This window comes from Pseudorca crassidens, unplaced genomic scaffold, assembly GCF_039906515.1.
Source record: "Pseudorca crassidens isolate mPseCra1 unplaced genomic scaffold, mPseCra1.hap1 Scaffold_146, whole genome shotgun sequence".
Classification (NCBI taxonomy): Eukaryota; Metazoa; Chordata; class Mammalia; order Artiodactyla; family Delphinidae; genus Pseudorca; species Pseudorca crassidens.
In genome coordinates, this window is record NW_027136073.1 from 326,924 (window position 1) to 342,530 (window position 15,607).

The window sequence follows — 15,607 nt, forward strand, 5'->3', positions numbered from 1 at the left end:
CACACGCTTGATTCTCTTTCAGACATAGCCATCCATACGTTTTAAGATTCTTACTAGTCAGGTATATTCTTAGGCGTTTAATATGGGGTGTTGAGTCCATTTCGTTGAGCAAGGAGTAGCTCTTGTCTATTCCATATTTGGCTTAAGGAAATTTATCTGTGCTCATTTCAAACTCTAGTTTTATGCAGCACCCCAACTCACCTTCCCCCTTAAGCAAGCATAAGTTGGTTTTCTAAACTTGAGACCCTGTTCTGTTTTGTAATTCAGTTCATGTGTAGCCAAGTTCACATTCTGTGTTTTAGTGATACCTTATGATGTTTCTTTTCTGTGTGACTTATTTCAGTTCGAATCATCATACCTGAATCTACTCATTATGGTGCTACGGACCTGATGACATAGATTTCATTGCTGAGTGTTATTGCATTGTACGTAAGTACCACAAGTTCTTTATCCATTTTTCACTTTCTGCGATATTGAACTTGTACGGTAAACGAGGTTCTTGTAAACAGAGCCGTCCCAAACTTTGGGGTGGCTGTGTCTTTTTGATTTTAATTTCCCTAAGCTATAGGACCATAAGTGGAAGTGCCCTAGGCTCTGTTGCTTTGTTTTTTAGATGTTTCAGGAAACACCATACACTTCTCCCGAGTGGCTGTTGGCAATTTACATCCCGCCCATCAGCATAAGAAGGCTCCCAGTTCTCCATGGCCTGTGGTGCCTTTATGGATTTTACACTTTTTTCAGATGGCCCTTTTGACCCGGTGGAAGTGAGAGTTCATTGTAGTGCAGATTTCCTTTGCAAGCTTACTTGGTTGGCCAAAAAGGGCGTATGCGTTTTTTCCTGAATATATTCAGGAAAAAACGCATACGCCCTTTTTGGCCAAGTGCATCATTGTCGAGGTTCTGACTCTCTTCATATGTTTTCAATGCAATTCCAGTCTACCTACTGAAATCGGTTTCCTGCAATTCTGCCTTGCTTTCAATGCCTCTTCATAGCCTTACCTCAATATATTTTTTGAAAATAGTTGGCCTTTATAACTCTGCAGGTTTTTGAATTGCAGTGGCCCTTAGCTCCATTTTTCAGCTCTTATTTTTGTGGTCTTGCCCCATAACCACAGGATTCCTTGAAGCCCTATTTTTCTTCTGGGGCACCTTGCTGTGCCTTTGGTTAATTCTTCTTACTGATGTGACATTAGAGTGACATGTGCCCATTGAAACCGCTACAGCTAGTTTCTCACTGGTTCCCCCTATTCCCATTCATCCTCCGCACTAACTGCAGACTGTGCAATACCAGAACTTAAAGGCATTGACTCTCCATGTGGGGATGTTGTTAGTAAAGTGGCTGGAATGTCGATCCGGAGCCCCAGGAGAGGAAAAATGAGGTGCGTTTTAGAAACCTTTCCCGATCATATGGTATACCAGTCGCTGGGTTTCCCAAGCATGGTTTAGCTGTAGGAAGATTCCCTTCAACCTGGAGTGTTGGGACCCTTGGAATGAGTAGCATGAAGTATTGCATTAAACTTTCGGCAGTTGCTCACCAAAGCTCACCAATCCTCTCAGCCCCAAGTGTCCAGCCTTATGTCTTATCCAGCTGTGGGTTTATATGTGGTCAATCCAGGTTGCATCACAGCCCCTGAGCGAATTTTGTAAGAATTTTTCTCTCTTTCATTGTTTCAGCGTTTTGTTTTTAAAATTTATTTCTATAATGGGGTTTAGCTCATTTTCACTGCTGTGTTTGTGCCGCTCTGCACACACTTGATTCCCTTATGGAGATACATCAATACATGGGTTTTAAGATTCTTATTACTCAGATATATTTCTCTGCGGTGTATAGGGTGTGTTGAGGCCAGTTCATTGAGCAAGGTGTAGATCTTGTCTAATACCTATTTGGTTTATTGAACGGTATCTGTGCTAATTTCAAACTCTGGTTTTATGCATCACCCCACCTCTCCTTTCCCCTTAAGCTGACATAAGTGTGTTTTCTAAATGTGAGACACTGTTCTGTTCTGTAATTCATTTCTTGTGCAGCCATATTTACCCTCCCTCTATAAGTGATATCTTATGATATGTTTCTTTTTCTGTTTGACTTATTTCAAGTAGTATTATCGGACCTAAATCCACTCTTTATCCTTCTACTAGCCTTATTACATTGATTTCATGGTGAAGAGATATTCCATTGTACATAAGTACCACATCTTCTTTATCCATTGTTCTCTTTCCTGGGATATTTAAGGTGTACTGAAGTTGAGGTTCTTGTAAACAGAGTAGCCCTAAACTGTGGTGTGCTTGTGTCTTGTTGATTTTAGACTTCCCTAGATATACTCCCATGATTGGAAGTGTCCTATGCTCTGTAGCTCTGTTTTTTAGATGATTTAGGAACCACCATACACTTCTCCAGAGTGGCTCTCGGCAGTTCACACACTGCCCATCAGCGTATAAAGGCTCCCTGTTCTCCATGGCCTGTCCTGCATTTCTGGTTTTTACAATTTTTTAGGATGGCCCTTTTGACTGGTGGGAAATGAGACTTCTTTGTTGTGCACATTTGCATTGCTTGCTTGCTTCGTTGCCCATAAAGTGCGTATGCGTTTTTTTCCTGGATATAATCAGGAAAAAACGCATACGCCCTTTTGGGCCAACTGCATCATTGTCGAAATTCTGCCGCTTTTCATGTGCGTTAAAGACGAGTCCAATCTATCTCTTGAAATCTGTTTCTTGCAATTCTGTCTTGCATTCAGATCCTCTTCTTTGCCTTACCTCAACATATTTTTGGATGTTAGTTTTCATTTATAACTCTGCAGGTTTGTGAATTGCAGTGACCCTGAGCTCCATTTTTTAAGTTGCTCTTTTGTGAGCTGGCCTCAAACCCGCAGGATTGCTTCAGGCCCTATTTTGGCTCCGGCGAGGCAGGCTGAGCCTTTCTTTAATTCTTATTCTTAATGGGAAATTAGAGTGATATGTGCCCGTCCAAACCCCTACAACTATTCTCTCATTGGTTCCCCCTCTTCCCGTTCATCCTCCTCACAATTTGCAAAATGTGTGAAACAGAAGTTTAAATGTGCTGATTCTCCAAGTGGGGAGATTCTAAGTAGCGTGGCTGGAATGGTGAACAGGAGCACCAGGAGAGGATAAATGAGGTGCATTTTAGACACATCTCCCGATCACATGGTGTACAGTCCTCTGGGTTTTCCATGCATGTTTTAGCTGTAGGAAGATCCCTTGAACCTGCAGATTTGGGACCCATTGAATGGGTACCAGGTAGTATTACTTTAAAGGGTGTGCATTTCCTCACCCAACCTCACATTTCTCTTAGCGCAAACAGTTTCCAGCCTTATGTCTCATCCTGCTGTGGGTCTAGATGTGTTCAATCCATGTTGCATCACCGTCCCTGAGGAAAACTTGTAAGAGGTTTTCTCTGTCTCTCTGTCGTTTATTTTTTTCAATTTATTACTATATTGGTTACAGCTGATTTTCAAAGCTCTGTTTCTTGCTGCTGTACATCCACTTGATTCACGTACAGAGAGACATCAATAAATTCTTTTTCAGATTCTTACCAGTCGTATATATTCTTTTCCGGTGACTTGAGTGTGCTGAGTGCAGTTCTTTTAGCTACCGTGTAGGCCTTGTTGATTATCAGTTTGGTATTTGGAATGGTATCTTTGCTAATTTCAACCTCCTGGATGATGCCTCACCCCTCCCCACCTTTCCCGTTTAGCAGCCTTATGCGTGTTTTCTACATATTTGACTATGTTTTTGTTTTGTAATTTATTTCATGTGTAGCCATTTTGGATTCCACCTTTAAGTGATAGCTTATGATATGTGTCTTTTTCTTTTTGAATTCTGTCACTTAGAATGATCATACGTAACTCCTCGGGAGTTGTTACAACTGGCCATATTTCATTGATTTCCAGGCTGAATAATATTCCACTCTACCTAAGTACCACATCTCTATCCATTTTTTCCCTCCAGAGACATTTAAGTTATATCCTAGTCGAGGATCTTTTAAACAGAGAGGGGGTAAACATTGGGGTGCCTGTGTCCTCTCGATTTTTGTTTTTCCCAAGATATACGCCCATGAGTGCAAGTGCCCTATGCTCTGTAGCTCATTTTTTAGATGCTTTAGTAAACACAATACACTTCTCCAGAATGGCCGTTGGCAATATACATTTCCACTATAAGTCTCACAGGGCTCCCTCTTCTCGTTGCCCTGTCCTGCATTTCTGTTGTTTACGCTTTATGAGGATGGCTCTTCTGACTGATGCGAAGTGATATCTTTTGTAGTATTGACTTCCAGTGCCCACCTGTTTGGTTGGCTAAAAAAGTGTATGCCCTTTTCTTGAATATATACAGAAAAAAACGCATACACCCTTTTTGGCCAACTGCAATGTTCAGCTCCTTTTCTTGTGCTTAATGGCGAGTCCTTTCTACCTCCTCAAATCCCTTTCCTGCCATTCTCCCTTGCTTACAAGTCCTTTTCTTTGACTTTCCTCAAGACATTTTTCAGTGATGGATATTTTCAACTCTGCAGTTTTGTGAATTTTACTGCCCCTGAGTTCCATTGTTCAACTTGTGTTTATGGGAACTGGCCACAAAGCAGCGGGATTTCCTCAAGCCCTATACTGTTTCCATGGGCAACCCTAGCCTTTGGTCAATTCGTCTTCCTGATTGGAAATTAGAATGACATGTGCCTGTCTGAACACCTAGGACTTGTCTCTCATTGTTCCTCATCCTTCCGCTTCATCCTCTGGACAAATTCCAAACTGTACGCAACAGGATGTTGACAGTGCTGACATCTCCAAGTGGGGAGACTGTTAGTAAAGATGCTGGAGGGGTGAACCCGAGCACCAGGAGATGAGGAGATGAGATGCCTTTTCCAAACTCTTCCCGATCAGACGGTATACCATCCTCTGGGTGTGACAGACATGTTTTAGCAGTAGGAAGAGTCCCATTCATGTAAGGAGAACACCAGGGCTTTTTCAAAATCAGTGTCTCCCCGAAACCCAAACTGGGGAAGTTTTTAAGCTACGGCTACACATATGTTCATTAAGGGCCTTGGGAAGTAGGCAGAGTCCAAACTTTAGATAATTGAAGTCTTCAGGGTCAGAAGCACTCACCACCAGCTTCCCTTAGGCTACACTTTAACTGTCATTGATAGATGATGTCAATAAAAATATCTATTCTTTTTCAGAGTATTTCCCCTTATAGGTTATTGCAAAATGTTGAGTGTAGTTCCCTGTGCTATACAGTAGTTCCTTGTTGATGATCTATTTTATACATAGCAGTGTGTATGTGTTAATTCCAAACTGTTAATTTATCCCTCCTCCCACCTTTCCCCTTTGGTAATAATAAATTATAAGATTTTATACTTCTCAGAAATGGGGGAGCTGAAAGAGAGGTATCATTTTCAATGGAAAAGCATTTAAAACAGGATTGAAGGTTTAACCAAGATTATTAGATGTACATCCTTGGAAAGAAATCACTTCGTTTCTCTAATATTGACCTGACAAATAAGACAAACCTTTTCACTGAACTTGCTTATAAAAAGTGATGGAAATATCAAATGGAAGTGTTAAAAACATCTTATTTTACCCGAGCCTTATACACTGTTCTATGTTAACTACAGTTTGGCTCACACATCTGTTCATTGAGGTTACAATAGTCTCAATTTCTGTTACTGATCCTCCAGAGTGGACCCCAAAATGTGTCCCCCTTCCCAGTGTCATTGGGGCCAACAGATCGAGACTGAGTTTGGTTCACAAGCAAAGGAAACTTTATATTTTGATCAGAGAATGGAGAGGTGAGAGCATGCACTACCCCGTGGGCTGTGGGCTGGGCTGCTGTGTAGAGATCCTGTCAGAGTCAGTGGGAGGGAGGGAGGGGGCGGAGCTCTCGAGGGCCGGGTTGGCTGTAGCTCAGGCTCTATATCGTGGAGTCTGCACTGGGCCCCAGGAGCTGAGGTGTCGACCCAGCCATTCTGCACTAGGAAATCTGGTCTGAAGTGCCGGGTGTGGAACCTCTGCATGCGGGACCCTAGGAGCACGTGAAATTAGACAAAGCACAAAGGATAAAAAAGGTTAGACTTGACTTTATTGCCCAGATTCTATTTTTATCTCCCAGGGATTTTTAATGGGCTTTGCTGGGGACAAACCCCTCCTCTGCTTTTTGTCCCGTTCCTCATTCTTGGAGTGCTGAGGGTGCAGACCCTTCTTCTGTAACTGCTGAGTGCTGAGTTGGGAGCCCTCATACCCTGGGGCGAGGGTCAGAGCTTCTCCCCAGCAGCCTCCCGGTGACGTTGATTGTCCCCAGGACCCCTGCCTCCCTGCTCGTCCACCTGAGCACCAGCATTGGAAGTGTTATAGATTCTAATGACCTTTAAGGGTCCAGGAAAGAGATGTGCAGAGACGCTGTGGGGGCCGGTTTCACCCCGCCCCACATTTGTTTGGCCACCTTAGGCTGACCGTTTCTGCCAGCCTAGATGCTCTGACCAGTAGTCTGCGCTTTCTTCAATTAGGCCCCTGAATTAACGTACAAACAGCACCAGGTGTCAGAGCCCTGCCCGCTCAACTCCCAGACAGTCCAGGGTCAGTGGTGATCAAGGACCATGATGGCCACTGAGTCAACAGCCTTTTGAAGTAAACAGGAGTCCAGCCGGTCTTATTGGCCACCATCATCACGGTGTCTGTAGGCTTTTCTATGGTGACAGTGTGGTATACTGTTCCCCCGCCAAGATTATTAGCTCCCCTCTGGGTGCAGTAAGTCCTGCAAGCAGTAGTCTACTCTTTTGGGACACACTCTTGTTGTTTTATGAGAGAAACTCCAGGTCAAGTGATGTTCACACGAGTCGTCATGGTGCCCTGTTGCCCCCGGTTATCTCTCTGGATGTTGGAGTTGGAGGGCCTCCTCACTCGAGGTCGGTGTGCCCACGGAGCGAACCCTGCAACTTCAGGGCATGGTTGGTGGTTAGGATCACCACGTGGGGTCCTTTTCCCTTAGGAGGGAGGTGGCCTTTTGGGCTGCTGATTTCCAGGTTTTTAGATACCGCCAGTATCTTGGCCAGATGTGGCAGTGGGCCAAGCCCCTTAGTGACCGTAGTTTATCCTACCTGGATGGCATTCTTGCATTGTTCCATTTCAAGTGGTCCCAGTTTTTGCACTAATTCTCCAATGGCGATTCACCTTTCACCGGGAATGTAAAGGTCAAAGGGTTTAGCTAAATTAGGGAGTTCCAGGGCAAGGGTCTGAATTGACTGCTCTTTCCATTCTTGAAAGGCCACTTCTGGATTCTATTCAAAAGGATCATCATCTTTTCCTTTCAGTGTTTCATATAGAGGCCCAGCTAGTAGACTGTAGTTAGGGATCCAGAAGCAGCAAACCCTGGCCTCCCCAGGAACCCCTAAGCTGTCTTCTAGTTTTAGAAAGGGGTAAGGCTGAAAATGGTTTCTTCCCTTTCCTGGGATGGGCTTCTCCGACCTTCTGTGAGAATGAAGCCCAGGCAGGTCACTGCAGTCTGTGATATTTGAGCTTTTTCTTGGACAACTTCTATCCTTTATTGGCTTGGTAGTTCAGAGGCCTCCTTAGTAGGGCTAGCGATCAGAATGTCGCCTGCATATTGAAGGAGGGTTTCCTTTTCCAGAGGTAGAACTTTTAGGTCTTTAGCTAAGCTTTCCCCAAAGATGGTGTGGGAATTTTTGCACCCTTGGGGCCGAACGGCCCGGAAGTATTGTTTTAGTTGTATGTTGAGTCCTGCCACTCACAAGCCAAAATTTCTTGTGACTCTGGGACTAATGGAATACAAAAGAAGGCATCATTGAAGACTAATACAGAATACCATGTCCTGGTGGTTGGTAGAATGACCAGCAGGGTGTAGGAATTAGGAGCAACTGGAGGTATATCCTCGGTGGCTTCACTGACTGTCCTGACATCCTTTACCAGGTCCCCAGCAGCCCATGGGACTCTCGTGGTCAGACCAATCCCAGAATATGGAGCTCACCTGGGCAGGTACCCCACCCCCACCCCAGCCCACGGGGCTCTCGTGGTCAGGCCCCTCCCAGGATACAGAGCTACCCTTGCAGATACTGTGGCAGGGCTGGGCACACAGGAACCGTGCACATAGCCCTCATTGCAGAGCACCCCCAGCTCACCTGTCGCTCAGAGCTGACACAGAGCACCTCAGAGCAGGACTTGAACTAACAAACAGCAGCTGTGACAGGTCTGTGACCCTGGGCATCACTCCGTGCGGCCTCCCTCCACCTGGTCTTCCAGAGACTTCCACTGCACCCGGGGCACCAGGCCTCTGTCTCCAACCACCACCCACCCCTCCTCTCCCTGACTCCTGGGTTCCTCTCATTAGGAGAGGGTTCTCTTGAAGTTGTCTCCCACTCATGGGCCAGATAAAATGATTAGAAAACAAGCCAAAGCTGCAGCCCCTTGTCTATCCTGACTCTCGGGAGCCCACACCTGTTCCTTGGACCTAGCCGCTTCAGCAAGTTCCATTTTCTGCAACTGTGAGCCCCTGAGGGGTGATGATTGGCTGACCTGGGCAGACTTACCGTGCCGGCCAGCCCTCCCCAGGTGTGCCTGGGTTGAGATCAATATAAATACCACTCCAGGCAGCAAGAGCCCCTGCAGCCGTGCCTGACGCCATTTTCTCTGCCCTGTCAGCAGTCTCGGGGCTGGGCTGGTGGGAGGGAGGGAGAGGCCACGGCTTTGTGGGTGGCCCAGTGTGAGTGGGGCTCTGCTGGACTTTCTGCAGCAGTTGCCAGGCTGCCACCTGCTAAAGAAGAGGATGTGTCACCCATACCTGCTGCTGGAATTTCTCCCTGGGCAGAGGTGAGGAAGGAAAAAAGCAGTGGGGGCAGGGACAGGACGGGTATCTCAGGCAGGGAAATGGAAATCTTCCAGAAGAGCACCCAGGGCCAGGACCATCCTGGCTGGCCTGCAGGCACCAAGTCGGCCGGCATGCTGTCACTCGTGTGGCTCCATGGCCCTTCCTCTAGGCTTTCAAGTCCTTGTATATATTCAGGTGTTTTACCTGGGACGGGTGGGAATAGTTCAGCAGCAACTGGCCTGGGGCTCAGCTCACGTTTACTCACAGATGCCCTGGCACGGTGCCCCAGCTTTGCAATGAGGACGCTTGTTGCGTGGGGGCTGCTGGCTGAATGGGAGACGATTCCCCACCACTGACCAACTTCAGAATTGTTTACAACTGGAGCAAGTGCCCTGATACGGTTTTCCTCTGTGTAACTGGTGGGTTCTGTGTTTTTTTTCTCTTTTTCGTTTTTGGTTCAAGGTAGATTTTATTCCTCTTTTTTGTATTTACAGATATAAGCATGGAAATAAATTATTCATATAAATACATGTATGTGCAGGGAATAATTGTTTTTTCTGTTTTATTTTTTAAATTTTATTTCTTTTTAATTTTGAATTTTATTTTATATTTTTATACAGCAGGTTCTTATTGGTTATCTATTTTATACATATAAATGTATACATGCCAATCCCAGTCTCTCAACTCCTCCCACCACCACCCCCCCAACAGCTTTCCCCCCTTGTTGTCCATACGTTTGTTGTCTACATCTGTTGCTCTATTTATGCCTTGCAAAATGGTTAATCTGTACAGTTTTTCTAGGTTCCACATATATGCATGAATATACAAGATTTGTTTTTCTCTTTCTGACTTACTTCACTCTGTATGACAGTCTCTGGATCCATCGACGTCTCTACAAATGACCCAATTTCATTCCTTTTCATGGCTTAGTAATATTCCATTTTATATATGTACCACGGCTTTATGCATTCGTCTGTCTGTGGGCATTTAGGTTGCTTCCATTACCTCGATATTGTAAATAGTGATGCAATGAACATTGCGGTGAATGTCTCTTTTTGATTTATGGATTTGTCTGGGTATATGTCCAGTACTGGGATTGCTGTATCATATGGGAATTCTATTGTTAGTTTCTTAAGAAATTCCATATTGTTCTCCATAATGACTGTATCAATTTATATTCCCAACAATAGTGGAAGAGGGTTCCTTTTCTCCACACCCTTTCCAGCATTTTTTGTTTGTAGATTTTCTATGATGCCTATTCTACCAGGTGTGAGGTGATACCTCATTGCTGAATCCATTACGTTGAGCAAGGGGTAGGTCTTGTCTATTCCATATTTGGCTTATGGAACAGTATCTGTGCTAATTTCAAACTCTGCTTTTATGCAGCACCCCAACTCACCTTTCCCCTTAAGCAAGCATAAGATGGTTTTCTAAATTTGAGTCCCTGTTCTATTTTGTAATTCAGTTTCTGTGTAGCCAAGTTTACATTCCGTGTATTAGTGATATCTCATGCTGTTTCATTTTCTGTGTGACTTATTTCAGTTAGAATCATCATACCTGAATCCACTCATTATGCTGCTATGGGCCTGATGACATAGATTTCATTGCTGAGTGATATTGCATTGTACGTAAGTACCACAGCTTCTTTATCCATTTTTCACTTTCTGCAATATTGAACTTGTACCGTAAACGAGGTTCTTGTAAACAGAGCCATCCCAAACTTTGGGGTGGCTGTGTCTTTTTGATTTTAATTTCCCTAAGCTATAGGACCATAAGTGGAAGTGCCCTAGGCTCTGTTGCTTTGTTTTTTAGATGTTTCAGGAAACACCACACACTTCTCCCAAGTGGCTGTTGGCAATTTACATCCACCCATCAGCATAACAAGGCTCCCAGTTCTCCATGGCCTGTCCTGCCTTTCTGGATTTTACACTTTTTTCAGATGGCCCTTTTGACCGGGGGGAAGTGAGACTTCATTGTTGTGCAGGTTTCTTTGCAAGCTTGCTTGGTTGGACAAAAAGGGCGTATTCGTTTTTTCCTGAATATATTCAGGAAAAAACACATACGCACTTTTTGGCCAAGTGCATCATTGTGGACGTTCTGCCTATTTTCCTAACTTTAAATGCAATTCCAGTCTACCTCCTGAAATCGGTTTCCTGCAATTCTGCCCCGCTTTCAAGTCCTCTTGGCAGCCTTACTTCAGTATATTTTTGGACGATAGCTGTCATTTATAACTCTGCAGGTTTGTGAATTACAGATCCCCTGAGCTCCTTTCTTCAACTCGCTTTCTTGTGAGCTGGCCGCAACACCGCAGGATTGCTTCAGGCTCTAATCTGGTTCCATCACGGCATGCTGAGCCTTTGGTTAATTCCTGTTCCTGGTGGGAAATGAGAGTTAAATTGCCCATCCAGACACCTCCAGATAGTCCCTCATTTGTTCTCCCTATTCCTGTTCATCTTCCACAGAAATTGCAAACTGGGCCAAACAGTAGGTTAAAGGCACTGACTCTCCAAGTCGGGAGAGGGTTAGTAAAGCGTCTGGAATGTTGCTCCCGAGTACCAGGGGACGAAAACTGAGACATATTTGAACACGTCTCCCAATCACACGGTTCATCATACTCTAGGTTCCACATGCATGTTTTAGCTGAAGGAAGAATACCTTAAACCTGGAGAGTTGAGACCCGTGGAATGGGTACCATGCAATATGACTTCAAAGGGTCTTCATTTGCTCACCGAACCTCTCCAATGTTACCACTGCTGCGTTTATGCCCCGGTACACATGCCTGATTCTCTTTCAGAGAGATAGCCATCCATAGGTTTTAAGATACTTACTAGTCAGGTACATTCTTAGGCGTTTAATATGGGGTGTTGAGTCCATTACGTTGAGCAAGGAGTAGCTCTTGTCTATTCCATATTTGGCTTAAGGAACTTTATCTGTGGTCATTTCAATCTCTGGATTTATGTAGCACCCCAACTCACCTTTCCCCTTAAGCAAGCATAAGTTGGTTTTCTAAATTTGAGACCCTGTTCTGTTTTGTAATTCAGTTCCTGTGTAACCGAGTTTACATTCCGTGTATTAGTGATATCCTATGATGTTTCTTTTTCTGTGTGACTTATTTCAGTTAGAATCATCATACCTGAATCCACTCATTATGAAGCTATGGGCCTGATTACATAGATTTCATTGCTGAGTGATATTGCATTGTACGTATGTACCACAACTTCTTTATCCATTTATCACTTTCTGCGATATTGAACTTGTACCGTAAATGAGATTCTTGTAAACAGAGCTGTCCCAAACATTGGGGTGGCTGTGTCTTTTCGATTTTAATTTCCCTAAGCTATAGGACCATAAGTGGAAGTGCCCTAGGCTCTGTTGCTTTGTTTTTTAGATGTTTCAGGAAACACCATACACTTCTCCCTAGTGACTGTTGGCAGTTTACATCCCGCCCATCAGCATAACAAGGCTCCCAGTTCTCCCTGGCCTGTCCTGCCTTTCTGGATTTTACACTTTTTTCAGATGACCCTTTTGACCGGGGGGAAGTGAGACTTCATTGTAGTGCAGATTTCCTTTGCAAGCTTGCTTGGTTGGCGAAAAAGTGCGTATGCGTTTTTTCCTGAATATACTCAGGAAAAAACGCATACGCCCTTTTTGGCCAAGTGCATCATTGTGGACGTTCTGCCTCTTTTCCTATGCTTTAAATGCAATTCCAGTCTACCTCCTGAAATCGGTTTCCTGCAATTCTGCCCCGCTTTCAAGTCCTCTTGGCAGCCTTACTTCAGTATATTTTTGGACGATAGCTTTCATTTATAACTCTGCAGGTTTGTGAATTACAGTGCCCCTGAGCTCCTTCCTTCAACTCGCTTTTTTGTGAGCTGGACGCAACACCGCAGGATTGCTTCAGGCCCTAATCTGGTTCCGGCACGGCACGCTGAGCCTTTGGTTAATTCCTCTTCCTGGTGGGAAATGAGAGTTAAATTTGCCCGTCCAGACACCTCCAGCTAGTCTCTCATTGGTTCTCCCTATTCCTGTTCATCTTCCGCAGAATTTGCAAACTGGACCAAACAGGAGGTTAAAGGCACTGACTCTCCAAGTTGGGAGAGTGTTAGTAAAGCGTCTGGAATGTTGCACCCGAGTACCAGGCGACAAAAACTGTGACATATTTGAACACTTCTCCCGATCACACGGTTGATCATACTCTGGGTTCCACATGCATGTTTTAGCTGAAGGAAGAATACCTTAAACCTGGAGAGTTGAGACCTGTGGAATGGGTACTATGCACTTTGACTTCAAAGGGTCTTCATTTGCTCACCGAACCTCTCCAATCCTATCACTGCTGCGTTTATGCCCCTGTACATACGCTTGATTCTCTTTTGGAGACACAGCAATCCATAGGTTTTAAGATACTTACTAGTCAGGTACATTCGTAGGCGTTTAATATGGGGTGTTGAGTCCATTTCGTTGAGCAAGGAGTAGCTCTTGTCTATTCCATATTTGGCTTAAGGAACTTTATCTGTGCTCATTTCGATCTCTGGTTTTATGCAGCACCCCAAGTCACCTTTCCCCTTAAGCAAGCATAAGTTGGTTTTCTAAATTTGAGACCCTGTTCTGTTTTGTAATTCAGTTCCTGTGTAGCCAAGTATACATTCCGTGTATTAGTGATATCTTATGATGTTTCTTTTTCTGTGTGACTTATTTCAGTTAGAATCATCATACCTGAATCCACTCATTATGCTGCTACGGGCCTGATGACATAGATTTCATTGCTGAGTGATATTGCATTGTACGTAAGTACCACAACTTCTTTATCCATTTTTCACTTTCTGCGATATTGAACTTGTACCGTAAACGAGATTCTTGTAAACAGAGCTGTCCCAAATTTTGGGGTGGCTGTGTCTTTTTTATTTTAATTTCCCTAAGCTATAGGACCATAAGTGGAAGTGCCCTAGGCTCTGTTGCTTTGTTTTTTAGATGTTTCAGGAAACACCATACACTTCTCCCAAGTGGCTGTTGGCAATTTTCATCCTACCCATCAGCATAACAAGGCACCCAGTTCTCCATGGCCTGTCCTGCCTTTCTGGATTTTACACTTTTTTCAGATGGCCCTTTTGACCGGGGGGAAGTGAGACTTCATTGTAGTGCAGATTTCCTTTGCAAGCTTACTTAGTTGTCCAAAAAGGGCGTATGCGTTTTTTCCTGAATATATTCAGGAAAAAATGCATACGCCCGTTTTGGCCAAGTGCATCATTGTCTACGTTCTGCCTCTTTTCCTATGCTTTCAATGCAATTCCAGTCTACCTCCTGAAATCGGTTTCCTGCAATTCTGCCCCGCTTTCAAGTCCTCTTGGCAGCCTTACTTCAGTATATTTTTGGACAATAGCTGTCATTTATAACTCTGCAGGTTTGTGAATTACAGTTCCCCTGAGCTCCTTTCTTCAACTCGCTTTCTTGTGAGCTGGCCAAAACACCGCAGGATGGCTTCAGGCCCTAATCTGGTTCCGGCACGGCACGCTGAGCCTTTGGTTAATTCCTCTTCCTGGTGGGAAATGAGAGTTAAATTTGCCCGTCCAGACACCTCCAGCTAGTCTCTAATTGGTTCTCCCAATTCCTGTTCATCTTCCGCAGAAATGGCAAACTGGGCCAAACAGGAGGTTAAAGGCACTGACTCTCCAAGTCGGGAGAGTGTTAGTAAAGCGTCTGGAATGTTGCACCCGAGTACCAGGGGAAGAAAACTGAGACATATTTGAACACGTCTCCCGATCACATGGTTGATCATACTGTGAGTTCCACATGCATGTTTTAGCTGTAGGAAGAATACCTTAAACCTGGTGAGTTGAGACCCGTGGAATGGGTACCCTGCAATACGACTTCAAAGCGTCTTCATTTGCTCAGCGAACCTCTCCAATGTTATCACTGCTGCGATTATATCCCTGTACACACGCTTGATTCTCTTTCAGAGAGATAGGAATCCATATGTGTTAAGATACTTACTAGTCAGGTACATTCTTAGGCGTTTAATATGGGGTGTTGAGTCCATTTCATTAAGCAAGGAGTAGCTCTTTTCTATTCCATATTTGGCTTAAGGAACTTTATCTGTGCTAATTTCAATCTCTGGTTTTATGCAGCACCCCAACTCACCTTTCCCCTTAAGCAAGCATAAGTTGGTTTTCTAAATTTGAGACCCTCTTCTGTTTTGTAATTCAGTTCCTGTGTAGCCAAGTTTACATTCCGTGTATTAGTGATATCTTATGATGTTTCTTTTTCTGTGTGACTTATTTCAGTTAGAATCATCATACCTGAATCCACTCATTATGCTCCTACGGGCCTGATGACATAGATTTCATTGCTGAGTGATATTGCATTAAACATAAGTACCACAACTTCCTTATCCATTTTTCACTTTCTGCGATATTGAACTTGTACCGTAAATGAGGTTCATGTAAACAGAGCCGTCCTAACCTTTGAGGTGACTGTGTCTTTTTGATTTTAATTTCCCTAAGCTATAGGACCATAAGTGGAAGTGCCCTAGGCTCTGTTGCTTTGTTTTTTAGATGCTTCAGGAAACACCAAACACATCTCCCGAGTGTCTGTTGGCAATTTACATCCCGCCCATCAGCATAACAAGGCTCCCAGTTCTCCATGGCCTGTCCTGCCTTTCTGGATTTTACACTTTTTTCAGATGGCCCTTTTGACCGGGGGGAAGTGAGACTTCATTGTAGTGCAGATTTCCTTTGCAAGCTTGCTTGGTTGGCCAAAAAGGGCGTATGCGTTTTTTCCTGAATATATTCAG

At 44.2% G+C, this 15,607-nt stretch overlaps 1 long non-coding RNA gene across 1 annotated transcript in view; it reads left to right on the plus strand.

Annotated features, from left to right (window-relative positions):
- The window catches only part of LOC137218069 (uncharacterized), a 177,066-nt gene extending 163,426 nt beyond the window's left edge, over positions 1 to 13,640 (plus strand). The window contains exons 6-7 of the long non-coding RNA XR_010940432.1: positions 10,363 to 10,444; positions 13,519 to 13,640. This is a non-coding gene — a long non-coding RNA (uncharacterized lncRNA). The remainder of the gene's footprint in view (positions 1 to 10,362; positions 10,445 to 13,518) is intronic.
- The last annotated feature ends 1,967 nt before the right edge of the window (positions 13,641 to 15,607 follow it).